Genomic DNA, 19,142 nt, shown 5'->3' with positions numbered 1-19,142 from the left:
GTTCTGAAAACCATCGTAGTATGTGTGTTCTATCGTCATTGAGAGGATGAGAGAAAATAAAATTAACTGTCAGTTTCGCGTCGGATTTGAAAACTAGATGACAAAACGCGACCATCCGGTGACCGAGGCACCAATAGACCCTTGTAGATAGTTACTCTGGACATCGATCTATTGAATCGCGACTCAATTTGTGTGTTCCATCGTCAATACCAGGATCTGACGGGAAGAATTAACTGTGACTTATGACAGGGAGAAAACAAACTTGACTGCCAAAGAGTACGTCCATCTGGTATGAGGCAGCGATAGACCCTCGGAGATAAGTCGGCTAGTGACCAATGTATTGAATCGCGACGCAATTTCTGTGTTGCATCGTCATTAGTCTGGTGGGAATGTCGCAATTAACTGTCAAATTTGCGTCGGATTTGAAAACTAGACTGACAAAGGGCGAACATCCGGTGACCGAGGCAACAATATACCCTTGTAAATAGTTACGCTGGACATCGATCTATTGAATCGCGACGCTATTTGTGTGTTCCATCGTCAATACCAGGATCTGACGGTAAGAATTAACTGTGAGTTATGAGAGGGAGAAAACAAACTTGACTGCCAAAGGGTACTCCTGTCTGGTATGAGGCAGCGATTGATCCTCGGAGATAAGTCGGCTAGTGACCAATGTATTGAATCGCGACGCAATTTCTGTGATGCATCGTCATTAGGATGGTGGGAATGTCGCAATTAACTGTCAAATTTGCGTCGGATTCCCGAAACTTTACTCGTAGGAGAACGATCATGTGGTGACCCAGGCATGCTTGGAGATAAATCTGCTGGAAGACGATGTTCTGAAAACCATCGCAGTATGTGTGTTCCATCGTCATTGAGAGGATGAGAGAACATAAATTAACTGTGAGTTCTGCGTCGGATTTGAAAACTAGATGACAAAACTCGACTATCCAGTGACCGAGGCACCAATAGACACTTTTAGATAGTTACGCTGGACATCGATGTATTGAATCGCGACGCTATTAGTGTGTTCCATGGTCGATTCCAGGATCTGACGGTAAGAATTAACTGTGAGTTTTAAGTCGGAGACAAGAAACTTGACAGCCAAAATTTACATCCATCTGGTATGAGGCAGCGTTAGACCTTCCGAGATAAGTCGGCTAGTGACCAACGTATTGAATCGCGACGCGATAACTGTGTTGCATCGGCATTAGGATGGTGGGAATATTGCAATTAACTGTCAAATTTGCGTCGGATTCCCGAAACTTTACTCGTAGGACAATGATCATGTGGTGACCCAGGCAGTAATAGGTGCTTGGAGATAAATCTGCTGGAAGACGATGTTCTGAAAACCATCGCAGTATGTGTGTTCCATCGTCATTGAGAGGATGAGAGAACCTAAATTAACTGTGAGTTCTGCGTCGGATTTGAAAACTAGATGACAAAACGCGACTATCCGGTGACCGAGACACCAATAGACCCTTGTAGATAGTTACGCTGGACATCGATGTATAGAATCGCGACGCTATTTGTGTGTTCCATGGTCGATACCAGGATCTGACGGTAAGAATTACCTGTGAGTTATGAGAGGGAGAAAACAAACTTGACTGCCAAAGAGTACGTCCATCTGGTATGAGGCAGCGATGGACCCTCGGAGATAAGTCGGCTAGTGAGCAATGTATTGAATCGCGACGCAATTTCTGTGTTGCATCGTCATTAGGGTAGTGGGAATGTCACAATTAACTGTCAAATTTGCGTCGGATTTGAAAACTAGACTGACAAAGCGCGAACATCCGGTGACCGAGGCACCAATTTACCCTTCTAAATAGTTACGCTAGACATCGATGTATTGAATCGCGACGCTATTTGTGTGTTCCATGGTCGATACAAGAATCTACGGTAAGCTCACTGTGAGTTTTAAGTCGGAGACAAGAAACTTGACTGCCAAATTGTACATCCATCTGGTTTGTGGCAGCGTTAGACCCTCGGAGATAAGTAGGCTAGTGACCAATGTATTGAATCGCGACGTAATTTCTGTGTCGCATCGTCATTAGGATGGTGGAAATGTCGCAATTAACTATCAAATTTGCGTCGGATTCCCGAAACTTTACTCGTAGGACAACGATCATGTGGTGACACAGGCAGTAATAGATGCTTGGAGATAAATCTGCTGGTAGACGATGTTCTGAAAACCATCGCAGTATGTGTGTTCTATCGTCATTGAGAGGATGAGAGAAAATAAAACTAACTGTCAGTATTGCGTCGGATTTGAAAACTAGATGACAAAACGCGACCATCCGGTGACCGAGGAACCAATAGACCCTTGTAGATAGTTACGCTGGACATCGATCTATTGAATCGCGACGCTATTTGTGTGTTCCATCGTCAATACCAGGATCTGACGGTAAGAATTAACTGTGAGTTATGAAAGGGAGAAAACAAACTTGACTGCCAAAGAGTACGTCCATCTGGTATGAGGCAGCGATAGACCCTCGGAGATAAGTCGGCTAGTGACCAATGTATTGAATCACGACGCAATTTCTGTGTTGCATCGTCATTAGTCTGGTGGGAATGTCGCAATTAACTGTCAAATTTCCGTCGGATTTGAAAACTAGACTGACAAAGGGCGAACATCCGGTGACCGAGGCACCAATAGACCCTTGTAGATAGTTACGCTTGACATCGATGTATAGATCGCGACGGTATTTGTGTGTTCCATCGTCAATACCAGGATCTGACGGTAAGAATTAACTGTGAGTTATGAGAGGGAGAAAACAAACTTGACTGCCAAAGAGTACGTCCATCTGGTATGAGGCAGTGATAGACCCTCGGAGATAAGTCGGCTAGTGACCAATGTATTGAATCGCGACGCAATTTCTGTGTTGCATCGTCATTAGGGTAGTGGGAATGTCGCAATTAACAGTCAAATTTGCGTCGGATTTGAAAACTAGACTGACAAAGCGCGAACATCCGGTGACCGAGGCAACAATATACCCTTGTAAATAGTTACGCTGGACATCGATCTATTGAATCGCGACGCTATTTGTGTGTTCCATCGTCAATACCAGGATCTGACGGTAAGAATTAACAGTGAGTTATGAGAGGGAGAAAACATACTTGACTGCCAAAGAGTACTCCTGTCTGGTATGAGGCAGCGATTGATCCTCGGAGATAAGTCGGCTAGTGACCAATGTATTGAATCGCGACGCAATTTCTGTGATGCATCGTCATTAGGATGGTGGGAATGTCGCAATTAACTGTCAAATTTGCGTCGGATTCCCGAAACTTTACTCGCAGGAGAACGATCATGTGGTGATCCAGGCATGCTTGGAGATAAATCTGCTGGAAGACGATGTTCTGAAAACCATCGCAGTATGTGTGTTCCATCGTCATTGAGAGGATGAGAGAACATAAATTAACTGTGAGTTCTGCGTCGGATTTGAAAACTAGATGACAAAACGCGACTATCCAGTGACCGAGGCACCAATAGACACTTTTAGATTGTTACGCTGGACATCGATGTATTGAATCGCGACGCTATTAGTGTGTTCCATGGTCGATTCCAGGATCTGACGGTAAGAATTAACTGTGAGTTTTAAGTCGGAGACAAGAAACTTGACAGCCAAAATTTACATCCATCTGGTATGAGGCAGCGTTAGACCCTCCGAGATAAGTCGGCTAGTGACCAACGTATTGAATCGCGACGCGATAACTGTGTTGCATCGGCATTAGGATGGTGGGAATATCGCAATTAACTGTCAAATTTGCGTCGGATTCCCGAAACTTTACACGTAGGACAATGATCATGTGGTGACCCAGGCAGTAATAGGTGCTTGGAGATAAATCTGCTGGAAGACGATGTTCTGAAAACCATCGCAGTATGTGTGTTCCATCGTCATTGAGAGGATGAGAGAACATAAATTAACTGTGAGTTCTGCGTCGGATTTGAAAACTAGATGACATAACGCGACTATCCGGTGACCGAGACACCAATAGACCCTTGTAGATAGTTACGCTGGACATCGATGTATAGATAGCGAAGGTATTTGTGTGTTCCATCGTCAATACCAGGTTCTGACGGTAAGAATTAACTGTGAGTTATGAGAGGGAGAAAACAAACGTGACTGCCAAAGAGTACGTCCATCTGGTATGAGGCAGCGAAAGACCCTCGGAGATAAGTCGGCTAGTGACCAATGTATTGAATCGCGACGCAATTTCTGTGTTGCATCGTCATTAGGGTAGTGGGAATGTCGCAATTAACTGTCAAATTTGCGTCGGATTTGAAAACTAGACTGACAAAGAGCGAACATCCGGTGACCGATGCACCAATAGACCCTTGTAAATAGTTACGCTAGACATCGATGTATTGAATCACGACGCTATTTGTGTGTTCCATCGTCAATACCAGGTTCTGACGGTAAGAATTAACTGTGAATTTTAAGTCGGAGACAAGAAACTTGACAGCCAAATTGTACATCCATCTGGTATGAGGCAGCGTTACACCCTAGGAGATAAGTCGGCTAGTGACCAATGTATTGAATCGCGACGCAATTTCTGTGTTGCATCGTCATTAGTCTGGTGGGAATGACGCAATTAACTGTCAAATTTGCGTCGGATTTGGAAACTAGATTGAAAAAGCGCGGCAATCCGGTAACCGAGGCACCAATATACCCTTGTAAATAGTTACGCTGGACATCGATTTATTGAATCGCGACCCTGTTTGTGTGTTCCATCGTCAATACCAGGATCTGACGGTAAGAATTAACTGTGAGTTATGAGAGGGAGAAAACAGACTTGCCTGCCAAAGAGTACGTCCATCTGGTATGAGGCAGCGATAGACACTAGGAGATAAGTCGGCTAGTGACCAATGTATTGAATCGCGACGCAATTTCTGTGTTGCATCGTCATTAGGGTAGTGGGAATGTCGCAATTAACTGTCAAATTTGCGTCGGATTTGAAAACTAGACTGACAAAGAGCGAACCCCGGTGACCGATACACCAATAGACCCTTGTAGATAGTTACGCTAGACATCGATGTATTGAATCGCGACGCTATTTTTGTGTTCCATCGTCGATACCAGGTTCTGATGGTAAGAATTAACTGTGAGTTTTGAGTCGGAGACAAGAAACTTGACAGCCAAATTGTACATCCATCTGGTATGAGGCAGCGTTAGACCCTCTGAGATAAGTCGGCTAGTGACAATGTATTGAATCGCGACGCAATTTCTGTGTTGCATCGTCATTAGTCTGGTGGGAATGTCGCAATTAACTGTCAAATTTGCGTCGGATTTGAAAACTAGACTGACAAAGCGCGAACATCCGGTGACCGAAGCACCAATATACCCTTGTAAATAATTACGCTGGACATCGATCTATTGAATCGCGACACTGTTTGTGTGTTCCATCGTCAATACCAGGATCTGACGGTAAGAATTAACTGTGAGTTATGAGAGGGAGAAAACAAACTTGACTGCCAAAGAGTACGTCCATCTGGTATGAGGCAGCGATAGACCCTCGGAGATAAGTCGGCTAGTGACCAATGTATTGAATCGCGACGCAATTTCTGTGTTGCATCGTCATTAGGGTAGTGGGAATGACGCAATTAACTGTCAAATTTGCGTCGGATTTGAAAACTAGACTGACAAAGAGCGAACGTCCGGTGACCGATGCACCAATAGACCCTTGTAGATAGTTACGCTGGACATCGATTTATTGAATCGCGACCCTGTTTGTGTGTTCCATCGTCAATACCAGGATCTGACGGTAAGAATTAACTGTGAGTTATGAGAGGGAGAAAACAGACTTGACTGCCAAAGAGTACGTCCATCTGGTATGAGGCAACGATAGACCCTCGGAGATAAGTCGGCTAGTGACCAATGTATTGAATCGCGACGCAATTTCTGAGTTGCATCGTCATTAGGGTAGTGGGAATGTCGCAATTAACTGTCAAATTTGCGTCGGATTTGAAAACTAGACTGACAAAGAGCGAACATCCGGTGACCGATGCACCAATAGACCCTTGTAGATTGTTACGCTAGACATCGATGTATTGAATCGCGACGCTATTTGTGTGTTCCATCGTCGATACCAGGTTCTGACGGTAAGAATTAACTGTGAATTTTGAGTCGGAGACAAGTAACTTGACAGCCAAATTGTACATCCATCTGGTATGAGGCAGCGTTAGACACTCGTAGAGAAGTCGGCTAGTGACCAATGTATTGAATCGCGACGCAATTTCTTTGTTGCATCGTCATTAGGATGGTGGGAATGTCGCAATCAACTGTCAAATTTCCGTCGGATTCCCGAAACTTTACTCGTAGGACAACGATCATGTGGTGACCCAGGCAGTAATAGATGCTTGGAGATAAATCTGCTGGAAGACGATGTTCTGAAAAAAATCGCCGTACGTGTGTTCCATCGTCATTGAGAGGATGAGAGAAAATAAAATTAACTGTCAGTTTTGCGTCGGATTTGAAAACTAGATGACAAAAAGCGACCATCCGGTGACCGATGCACCAATAGACCCTTGTAGATTGTTACGCTAGACATCGATGTATTGAATCGCGACGCTATTTGTGTGTTCCATCGTCGATACCAGGTTCTGACGGTAAGAATTAACTGTGAATTTTAAGTCGGAGACAAGAAACTTGACTGCCAAATTGTACATCCATCTGGTTTGTGGCAGCGTTAGACCCTCGGAGATAAGTAGGCTAGTGACCAATGTATTGAATCGCGACGTAATTTCTGTGTCGCATCGTCATTAGGATGGTGGAAATGTCGCAATTAACTATCAAATTTGCGTCGGATTCCCGAAACTTTACTCGTAGGACAACGATCATGTGGTGACACAGGCAGTAATAGATGCTTGGAGATAAATCTGCTGGTAGACGATGTTCTGAAAACCATCGCAGTATGTGTGTTCTATCGTCATTGAGAGGATGAGAGAAAATAAAACTAACTGTCAGTATTGCGTCGGATTTGAAAACTAGATGACAAAACGCGACCATCCGGTGACCGAGGAACCAATAGACCCTTGTAGATAGTTACGCTGGACATCGATCTATTGAATCGCGACGCTATTTGTGTGTTCCATCGTCAATACCAGGATCTGACGGTAAGAATTAACTGTGAGTTATGAAAGGGAGAAAACAAACTTGACTGCCAAAGAGTACGTCCATCTGGTATGAGGCAGCGATAGACCCTCGGAGATAAGTCGGCTAGTGACCAATGTATTGAATCACGACGCAATTTCTGTGTTGCATCGTCATTAGTCTGGTGGGAATGTCGCAATTAACTGTCAAATTTCCGTCGGATTTGAAAACTAGACTGACAAAGGGCGAACATCCGGTGACCGAGGCACCAATAGACCCTTGTAGATAGTTACGCTTGACATCGATGTATAGATCGCGACGGTATTTGTGTGTTCCATCGTCAATACCAGGATCTGACGGTAAGAATTAACTGTGAGTTATGAGAGGGAGAAAACAAACTTGACTGCCAAAGAGTACGTCCATCTGGTATGAGGCAGTGATAGACCCTCGGAGATAAGTCGGCTAGTGACCAATGTATTGAATCGCGACGCAATTTCTGTGTTGCATCGTCATTAGGGTAGTGGGAATGTCGCAATTAACAGTCAAATTTGCGTCGGATTTGAAAACTAGACTGACAAAGCGCGAACATCCGGTGACCGAGGCAACAATATACCCTTGTAAATAGTTACGCTGGACATCGATCTATTGAATCGCGACGCTATTTGTGTGTTCCATCGTCAATACCAGGATCTGACGGTAAGAATTAACAGTGAGTTATGAGAGGGAGAAAACATACTTGACTGCCAAAGAGTACTCCTGTCTGGTATGAGGCAGCGATTGATCCTCGGAGATAAGTCGGCTAGTGACCAATGTATTGAATCGCGACGCAATTTCTGTGATGCATCGTCATTAGGATGGTGGGAATGTCGCAATTAACTGTCAAATTTGCGTCGGATTCCCGAAACTTTACTCGCAGGAGAACGATCATGTGGTGATCCAGGCATGCTTGGAGATAAATCTGCTGGAAGACGATGTTCTGAAAACCATCGCAGTATGTGTGTTCCATCGTCATTGAGAGGATGAGAGAACATAAATTAACTGTGAGTTCTGCGTCGGATTTGAAAACTAGATGACAAAACGCGACTATCCAGTGACCGAGGCACCAATAGACACTTTTAGATTGTTACGCTGGACATCGATGTATTGAATCGCGACGCTATTAGTGTGTTCCATGGTCGATTCCAGGATCTGACGGTAAGAATTAACTGTGAGTTTTAAGTCGGAGACAAGAAACTTGACAGCCAAAATTTACATCCATCTGGTATGAGGCAGCGTTAGACCCTCCGAGATAAGTCGGCTAGTGACCAACGTATTGAATCGCGACGCGATAACTGTGTTGCATCGGCATTAGGATGGTGGGAATATCGCAATTAACTGTCAAATTTGCGTCGGATTCCCGAAACTTTACACGTAGGACAATGATCATGTGGTGACCCAGGCAGTAATAGGTGCTTGGAGATAAATCTGCTGGAAGACGATGTTCTGAAAACCATCGCAGTATGTGTGTTCCATCGTCATTGAGAGGATGAGAGAACATAAATTAACTGTGAGTTCTGCGTCGGATTTGAAAACTAGATGACATAACGCGACTATCCGGTGACCGAGACACCAATAGACCCTTGTAGATAGTTACGCTGGACATCGATGTATAGATAGCGAAGGTATTTGTGTGTTCCATCGTCAATACCAGGTTCTGACGGTAAGAATTAACTGTGAGTTATGAGAGGGAGAAAACAAACGTGACTGCCAAAGAGTACGTCCATCTGGTATGAGGCAACGATAGACCCTCGGAGATAAGTCGGCTAGTGACCAATGTATTGAATCGCGACGCAATTTCTGTGTTGCATCGTCATTAGGGTAGTGGGAATGTCGCAATTAACTGTCAAATTTGCGTCGGATTTGAAAACTAGACTGACAAAGAGCGAACATCCGGTGACCGATGCACCAATAGACCCTTGTAAATAGTTACGCTAGACATCGATGTATTGAATCACGACGCTATTTGTGTGTTCCATCGTCAATACCAGGATCTGACGGTAAGAATTAACTGTGAGTTTTAAGTCGGAGACAAGAAACTTGACAGCCAAATTGTACATCCATCTGGTATGAGGCAGCGTTACACCCTAGGAGATAAGTCGGCTAGTGACCAATGTATTGAATCGCGACGCAATTTCTGTGTTGCATCGTCATTAGTCTGGTGGGAATGACGCAATTAACTGTCAAATTTGCGTCGGATTTGGAAACTAGATTGAAAAAGCGCGGCAATCCGGTAACCGAGGCACCAATATACCCTTGTAAATAGTTACGCTGGACATCGATTTATTGAATCGCGACCCTGTTTGTGTGTTCCATCGTCAATACCAGGATCTGACGGTAAGAATTAACTGTGAGTTATGAGAGGGAGAAAACAGACTTGCCTGCCAAAGAGTACGTCCATCTGGTATGAGGCAGCGATAGACACTAGGAGATAAGTCGGCTAGTGACCAATGTATTGAATCGCGACGCAATTTCTGTGTTGCATCGTCATTAGGGTAGTGGGAATGTCGCAATTAACTGTCAAATTTGCGTCGGATTTGAAAACTAGACTGACAAAGAGCGAACACCCGGTGACCGATACACCAATAGACCCTTGTAGATAGTTACGCTAGACATCGATGTATTGAATCGCGACGCTATTTTTGTGTTCCATCGTCGATACCAGGTTCTGATGGTAAGAATTAACTGTGAGTTTTGAGTCGGAGACAAGAAACTTGACAGCCAAATTGTACATCCATCTGGTATGAGGCAGCGTTAGACCCTCTGAGATAAGTCGGCTAGTGACAATGTATTGAATCGCGACGCAATTTCTGTGTTGCATCGTCATTAGTCTGGTGGGAATGTCGCAATTAACTGTCAAATTTGCGTCGGATTTGAAAACTAGACTGACAAAGCGCGAACATCCGGTGACCGAAGCACCAATATACCCTTGTAAATAATTACGCTGGACATCGATCTATTGAATCGCGACACTGTTTGTGTGTTCCATCGTCAATACCAGGATCTGACGGTAAGAATTAACTGTGAGTTATGAGAGGGAGAAAACAAACTTGACTGCCAAAGAGTACGTCCATCTGGTATGAGGCAGCGATAGACCCTCGGAGATAAGTCGGCTAGTGACCAATGTATTGAATCGCGACGCAATTTCTGTGTTGCATCGTCATTAGGGTAGTGGGAATGACGCAATTAACTGTCAAATTTGCGTCGGATTTGAAAACTAGACTGACAAAGAGCGAACGTCCGGTGACCGATGCACCAATAGACCCTTGTAGATAGTTACGCTGGACATCGATTTATTGAATCGCGACCCTGTTTGTGTGTTCCATCGTCAATACCAGGATCTGACGGTAAGAATTAACTGTGAGTTATGAGAGGGAGAAAACAGACTTGACTGCCAAAGAGTACGTCCATCTGGTATGAGGCAACGATAGACCCTCGGAGATAAGTCGGCTAGTGACCAATGTATTGAATCGCGACGCAATTTCTGAGTTGCATCGTCATTAGGGTAGTGGGAATGTCGCAATTAACTGTCAAATTTGCGTCGGATTTGAAAACTAGACTGACAAAGAGCGAACATCCGGTGACCGATGCACCAATAGACCCTTGTAGATTGTTACGCTAGACATCGATGTATTGAATCGCGACGCTATTTGTGTGTTCCATCGTCGATACCAGGTTCTGACGGTAAGAATTAACTGTGAATTTTGAGTCGGAGACAAGTAACTTGACAGCCAAATTGTACATCCATCTGGTATGAGGCAGCGTTAGACACTCGTAGAGAAGTCGGCTAGTGACCAATGTATTGAATCGCGACGCAATTTCTTTGTTGCATCGTCATTAGGATGGTGGGAATGTCGCAATCAACTGTCAAATTTCCGTCGGATTCCCGAAACTTTACTCGTAGGACAACGATCATGTGGTGACCCAGGCAGTAATAGATGCTTGGAGATAAATCTGCTGGAAGACGATGTTCTGAAAAAAATCGCCGTACGTGTGTTCCATCGTCATTGAGAGGATGAGAGAAAATAAAATTAACTGTCAGTTTTGCGTCGGATTTGAAAACTAGATGACAAAAAGCGACCATCCGGTGACCGAGGCACCAATAGACCATTGTAGATAGTTACGCTGGACATCGATCTATTGAATAGCGACGCTATTTGTGTGTTCCATCGTCAATACCATGATCTGACGGTAAGAATTAACTGTGAGTTATGAGAGGGAGACGACAAACTTGACTGCCAAAGAGTACGTCCATCTCGTATGAGGCAGCGATAGACCCCCGGAGATAAGTCGGCTAGTGACCAATGTATTGAATCGCGACGCAATTTCTGTGTTGCATCGTCATTAGGGTAGTGGGAATGTCGCAATTAACTGTCAAATTTGCGTCGGATTTAAAAACTAGACTGACAAAGAGCGAACATCCGGTGACCGATGCACCAATAGACCCTTGTAGATAGTTACGCTGGACATCGATTTATTGAATCGCGACCCTGTTTGTGTGTTCCATCGTCAATACCAGGATCTGACGGTAAGAATTAACTGTGAGTTTTGAGTCGGAGACAAGAAACATGACAGCCATATTGTACATCCATCTGGTATGAGGCAGCGTTAGACCCTCGGAGATAAGTCGGCTAGTGACCAATGTATTGAATCGCGACGCAATTTCTGTGTTGCATCGTCATTAGGATGGTGGGAGTGTCGCAATTAACTGTCAAATTTGCGTCGGATTCCCGAAACTTTACTCGCAGGAGAGCGATCATGTGATGACCCAGGCATGCTTGGAGATAAATCTGTTTCTAAGACGATGTTATGAAAACCATCGCAGAAAGTGTTTCAATCGTATTTGAGAGTATGGGAGGAATACAATTAACTGTCAGTTTTGCGTCGGATTTGAAAACTAGATGACAAAACGCGACCATCCGCTGACCGAGGCACCAATAGACTCTTGTAGATAGTTACGCTGGACATCGATCTATTGAATCGCGACGCTATTTGTGTGTTCCATCGTCGATACCAGGCTCTGACGGTAAGAATTAACTGTGAGTTTTGAGTCGGAGACAAGAAACTTAACGGCCAAATTGTACATCCATCTGGTATGAGGCAGCGTTAGACACTCGGAGAGAAGTCGGCTAGTGACCAATGTATTGAATCGCGACGCAATTTCTTTGTTGCATCGTCATTAGGATGGTGGGAATGTCGCAATTAACTCTCAAATTTGCGTCGGATTCCCGAAACTTTACTCGTAGGACAACGATCATGTGGTGACCCAGGCAGTAATAGGTGCTTGGAGATAAATCTGCTGGAAGACGATGTTCTGAAAAAAATCGCAGTACGTGTGTTCTATCGTCATTGAGAGGATGAGAGAAAATAAAATTAACTGTCTGTTTTGCGTCGGATTTGAAAACTAGATGACAAAACGCGACCATCCGGTGACCGAGGCACCAATAGACCCTTGTAGATAGTTACGCTGGACATCGATCTATTGAACCGCAACGGTATTTGTGTGTTCCATCGTCAATACCAGGATCTGACGGTAAGTATTAACTGTGAGTTATGAGAGGGAGAAAACAAACTTGACTGCCAAGGAGTACGTCCATCTGGTATGAGGCAGTGATAGACCCTCGGAGATAAGTCAACTAGTGACCAATATATTGAATCGCGACGCAATTTCTTTGTTGCATCGTCATTAGGGTGGTGGGAATGTCGCAATTAACTGTCAAATTTGTGTCGGATTTAAAAACTAGACTGACAAAGCGCGAACATCCGGTGACCGAGGCACCAATAGACCCTTGTAGATAGTTACGCTAGACATCGATGTATTGAATCGCGACGCTATTTGTGTGTTCCATCGTCGATACCAGGTTCTGACGGTAAGAATTATCTGTGAGTTATGAGAGGGAGAAAACAAACTTGATTGCCAAATAGTACGTCCATCTGGTATGAGGCAGCGATAGACCCTCGGAGATAAGTCGGATAGTGACCAATGTATTGAATCGCGACTCGATATCTGTGTTGCATCGGCATTAGGATGGTGGGAATGTCGCAATTAACTGTGAAATTTGCGTCGGAATCCCGAAACTTTACTCGTAGGACAACGATCATGTGGTGACTTAGGCAGTAATAGATGCTTGGAGAAAAATCTGCTGGAACACGATGTTCTGAAAACCATCGCAGTATGTGTGTTCCATCGTCATTGAGAGGATGAGAGAACATAAATTAACTGTGAGTTTTGCGTCGGATTTGAAAAGCAGATAACAAAGCGCGAACATCCGGTGACCGAGGCACCAATAGACCCTTTTAAATAGTTACGCTAGACATCGTTGTAATGAATCGCGACGCTATTTGTGTGTTCCATCGTCGATACCACGATCTGACGGTAAGAATTAACTGGGAGTTTTGAGTCGGAGACAAGAAACATGACAGCCAAATTGTACATCCATCTGGTATGAGGCAGCGTTAGACCCTCGGAGATAAGTCGGCTAGTGACCAATGTATTGAACCGCGACGCAATTTCAGTGTTGCATCGTCATTAGGATGGTGGGAGTGTCGCAATTACCTGTCAAATTTGCGTCGGATTCCCGAAACTTTACTCGCAGGAGAACGATCATGTGATGACCCAGGCATGCTTGGAGTTATCTGTTTCTAAGACGATGTTCTGAAAACCATCGTAGAAGGTGTTTCCATCGTAACTGGGAGTATGGGAGGAATAAAATTAACTGTCAGTTTTGCGTCGGATTTGAAAACTAGATGACAAAACGCGACTATCCGGAGACCGAGGCACCAATAGACCCTTGTAGATAGTTACGCTATACATCGATGTATTGAATCGCGACGCTATTTGTGTGTTCCATCGTCAATACCAGGATCTGACGGTAAGAATTAACTGTGAGTTATGAGAGGGACAAAACAAACTTGACTGCCAAACAGTACGTCCATCTAGTATGAGGCAGCGATATACCCTCGGAGATAAGTCAACTAGTGACCAATATATTGAATCGCGACGCAATTTCTGTGTTGCATCGTCATTAGTCTGGTGGGGATGTCGCAATTAACTGTCAAATTTGCGTCGGATTTGAAAACTAGACTGTCAAAGCGCGAACATCCGGTGACCGAGGCACCAATATACCCTTGTAAATAGTTACGCTCGACATCGATCTATTGAATCACGACCCTGTTTGTGTGTTCCATCGTCAATACCAGGATCTGACGGTAAGAATTAACTGTGAGTTATGAGAGGGAGAAAACAAACTTGACTGCCAAAGAGTACGTCCATCTGGTATGAGGCAGCGATAGACCCTCGGAGATAAGTCGGCTAGTGACCAATGTATTGAATCGCGACGCAATTTCTGTGTTGCATCGTCATTAGGGTAGCGGGAATGTCGCAATTAACTGTCAAATTTGCGTCGGATTTGAAAACTAGACTGACAAAGAGCGAACATCCGGTGACCGATGCACCAATAGACCCTTGTAGATAGTTACGCTGGACATCGATTTATTGAATCGCGACCCTGTTTGTGTGTTCCATCGTCAATACCAGGATCTGACGGTAAGAATTAACTGTGAGTTTTGAGTCGGAGACAAGAAACATGACAGCCATATTGTACATCCATCTGGTATGAGGCAGCGTTAGACCCTCGGAGATAAGTCGGCTAGTGACCAATGTATTGAATCGCGACGCAATTTCTGTGTTGCATCGTCATTAGGATGGTGGGAGTGTCGCAATTAACTGTCAAATTTGCGTCGGATTCCCGAAACTTTACTCGCAGGAGAGCGATCATGTGATGACCCAGGCATGCTTGGAGATAAATCTGTTTCTAAGACGATGTTATGAAAACCATCGCAGAAAGTGTTTCAATCGTATTTGAGAGTATGGGAGGAATACAATTAACTGTCAGTTTTGCGTCGGATTTGAAAACTAGATGACAAAACGCGACCATCCGGTGACCGAGGCACCAATAGACTCTTGTAGATAGTTACGCTGGACATCGATCTATTGAATCGCGACGCTATTTGTGTGTTCCATCGTCGATACCAGGCTCTGACGGTAAGAATTAACTGTGAGTTTTGAGTCGGAGACAAGAAACTTGACGGCCAAATTGTACATCCATCTGGTATGAGGCAGCGTTAGACACTCGGAGAGAAGTCGGCTGGTGACCAATGTATTGAATCGCGACGCAATTTCTTTGTTGCATCGTCATTAGGATGGTGGGAATGTCGCAATTAACTCTCAAATTTGCGTCGGATTCCCGAAACTTTACTCGTAGGACAACGATCATGTGGTGACCCAGGCAGTAATAGGTGCTTGGAGATAAATCTGCTGGAAGACGATGTTCTGAAAAAAATCGCAGTACGTGTGTTCTATCGTCATTGAGAGGATGAGAGAAAATAAAATTAACTGTCTGTTTTGCGTCAGATTTGAAAACTAGATGACAAAACGCGACCATCCGGTGACCGAGGCACCAATAGACCCTTGTAGATAGTTACGCTGGACATCGATGTATTGAATCGCGACGGTATTTGTGTGTTCCCTCGTCAATACCAGGATCTGACAGTAAGATTTAACTGTGAGTTATGACAGGGAGAAAACAAACTTGACTGCCAAACAGTACGTCCATCTGGTTATGAGGCAGCGTTAGACCCTCGGAGATAAGTCGGCTAGTGACCAATGTATTGAATCGCGACGCAATTTCAGTGTTGCATCGTCATTAGGATGGTTTGAATGTCGCAATTAACTGTCAAATTTGAGTCGGATTCCCGAAACTTAACTCGCAGGGGAACGATCATGTGGTGACCCAGGCATGCTTGGAGATAAATCTGCTGGAAGACGATGTTCTGAAAACCATCGCATTATGTGTGTTCCTTCGTAATTGAGAGTGTGGGAGGAATAAAACTAACTGCCAGTTTTGCGTCGGATTTGTAAACTAGACTGACAAAACGCGACCATCCGGTGACCGAGGCACAAATAGACCATTGTAGATAGTTACGCTGGACATCGATGAACAGAATCGCGACGGTATTTGTGTGTTCCATCGTCAATACCAGGATCTGACGGTAAGAATTATCTGTGAGTTATGAGAGGGAGAAAACAAACTTGATTGCCAAATAGTACATCCATCTGGTAAGAGGCAGCGATAGACCCTCGGAGATAAGTCGGATAGTGACCAATGTATTGAATCGCGACGCGATATCTGTGTTGCATCGGCATTAGGATGGTGGGAATGTCGCAATTAACTGTGAAATTTGCGTCGGAATCCCGAAACTTTACTCGTAGGACAACGATCATGTGGTGACCTAGGCAGTAATAGATGCTTGGAGAAAAATCTGCTGGAACACGATGTTCTGAAAACCATCGCAGTATGTGTGTTCCATCGTCATTGAGAGGATGAGAGAACATAAATTAACTGTGAGTTTTGCGTCGGATTTGAAAAGCAGATAACAAAGCGCGAACATCCGGTGACCGAGGCACCAATAGACCCTTTTAAATAGTTACGCTAGACATCGTTGTAATGAATCGCGACGCTATTTGTGTGTTCCATCGTCGATACCACGATCTGACGGTAAGAATTAACTGGGAGTTTTGAGTCGGAGACAAGAAACATGACAGCCAAATTGTACATCCATCTGGTATGAGGCAGCGTTAGACCCTCGGAGATAAGTCGGCTAGTGACCAATGTATTGAACCGCGACGCAATTTCAGTGTTGCATCGTCATTAGGATGGTGGGAGTGTCGCAATTACCTGTCAAATTTGCGTCGGATTCCCGAAACTTTACTCGCAGGAGAACGATCATGTGATGACCCAGGCATGCTTGGAGTTATCTGTTTCTAAGACGATGTTCTGAAAACCATCGTAGAAGGTGTTTCCATCGTAACTGGGAGTATGGGAGGAATAAAATTAACTGTCAGTTTTGCGTCGGATTTGAAAACTAGATGACAAAACGCGACTATCCGGAGACCGAGGCACCAATAGACCCTTGTAGATAGTTACGCTATACATCGATGTATTGAATCGCGACGCTATTTGTGTGTTCCATCGTCAATACCAGGATCTGACGGTAAGAATTAACTGTGAGTTATGAGAGGGACAAAACAAACTTGACTGCCAAACAGTACGTCCATCTAGTATGAGGCAGCGATATACCCTCGGAGATAAGTCAACTAGTGACCAATATATTGAATCGCGACGCAATTTCATTGTTGCATCGTCATTAGGGTGGTGGGAATGTCGCAATTAATTGTCAAATTTGTGTCGGATTTAAAAACTAGACAACAAAGCGCCAACATCCGGTGACCGAGGCACCAATAGACCCTTGTAGATAGTTACGCTAGACATCGATGTATTGAATCGCGACGCTATTTGTGTGTTCCATCGTCGATACCAGGTTCTGACGGTAAGAATTAACTGTGAGTTTTGAGTCGGAGACCAGCAACTTGACAGCCGAATTGTACATCCATCTGGTATGAGGCAGCGTTAGACCCTCGGAGATAAGTCGGCTAGTGACCAATGTATTGAATCGCGACGCAATTTCTGTGTTGCATCGTCATTAGGATGTTAGGAATGTCGCAATTAACTGTCAAATTTGCGTCGGATACCGGAAACTTTACTCGTAGGACAACGATCATGTGGTGACCCAGGCAGTAATAGATGCTTGGAGACAAATCTGCTGGAAGACGATGTTCTGAAAACCATCGCAGTATGTGCGTTATATCGTAATTGAGAGGATGAGAGAAGATAAAATTAACTGTCAATTTTGCGTCGCATTTGTAAACTAGACTGACAAAACGCTACCATCCGGTGACCGGGTCACCAATAGACCCTTGTAGATAGTTACGCTGGACATCGATGTATAGAATCGCGACGGTATTTGTGTGTTCCCTCGTCAATACCAGGATCTGACGGTAAGAATTAACTGTGAGTTATGAGAGGGAGAAAACAAACTTGGCTGCCAAAGAGTACGTCCATCTGGTATGAGGCAGCGTTAGACACTCGGAGAGAAGTCGGCTAGTGACCAATGTATTGAATCGCGACGCAATTTCTTTGTTGCGTCGTCATTAGGATGGTGGGAATGTCGCAATCAACTGTCAAATTTGCGTGGGATTCCCGAAACTTTACTCATAGGACAACGATCATGTGCTGACCCAGGCAGTAATAGATGCTTGGAGATAAATCTGCTGGAAGACGATGTTCTGAAAAAAATCGCCGTACGTGTGTTCCATCGTCATTGAGAGGATGAGAGAAAATAAAATTAACTGTCAGTTTTGCGTCGGATTTGAAAACTAGATGACAAAAAGCGACCATCCGGTGACCGAGGCACCAATAGACCATTGTAGATAGTTACGCTGGACATCGATCTATTGAATAGCGACGCTATTTGTGTGTTCCATCGTCAATACCAGGATCTGACGGTAAGAATTAACTGTGAGTTATGAGAGGGAGACGACAAACTTGACTGCCAAAGAGTACGTCCATCTCGTATGAGGCAGCGATAGACCCCCGGAGATAAGTCGGCTAGTGACCAATGTATTGAATCGCGACGCAATTTCTGTGTTGCATCGTCATTAGTCTGGTGGGGATGTCGCAATTAACTGTCAAATTTGCGTCGGATTTGAAAACTAGACTGTCAAAGCGCGAACATCCGGTGACCGAGGCACCAATATACCCTTGTAAATAGTTACGCTCGACATCGATCTATTGAATCACGACCCTGTTTGTGTGTTCCATCGTCAATACCAGGATCTGACGGTAAGAATTAACTGTGAGTTATGAGAGGGAGAAAACAAACTTGACTGCCAAAGAGTACGTCCATCTGGTATGAGGCAGCGATAGACCCTCGGAGATAAGTCGGCTAGTGACCAATGTATTGAATCGCGACGCAATTTCTGTGTTGCATCGTCATTAGGGTAGCGGGAATGTCGCAATTAACTGTCAAATTTGCGTCGGATTTGAAAACTAGACTGACAAAGCGCGAACATCCGGTGACCGAGGCACCAATATACCCTTGTAAATAGTTACGCTA

Source organism: Schistocerca gregaria, unplaced genomic scaffold (genome assembly GCF_023897955.1).
Source record: "Schistocerca gregaria isolate iqSchGreg1 unplaced genomic scaffold, iqSchGreg1.2 ptg000481l, whole genome shotgun sequence".
NCBI classification, from domain to species: Eukaryota; Metazoa; Arthropoda; class Insecta; order Orthoptera; family Acrididae; genus Schistocerca; species Schistocerca gregaria.
This window is presented reverse-complemented; position numbering follows the sequence as displayed.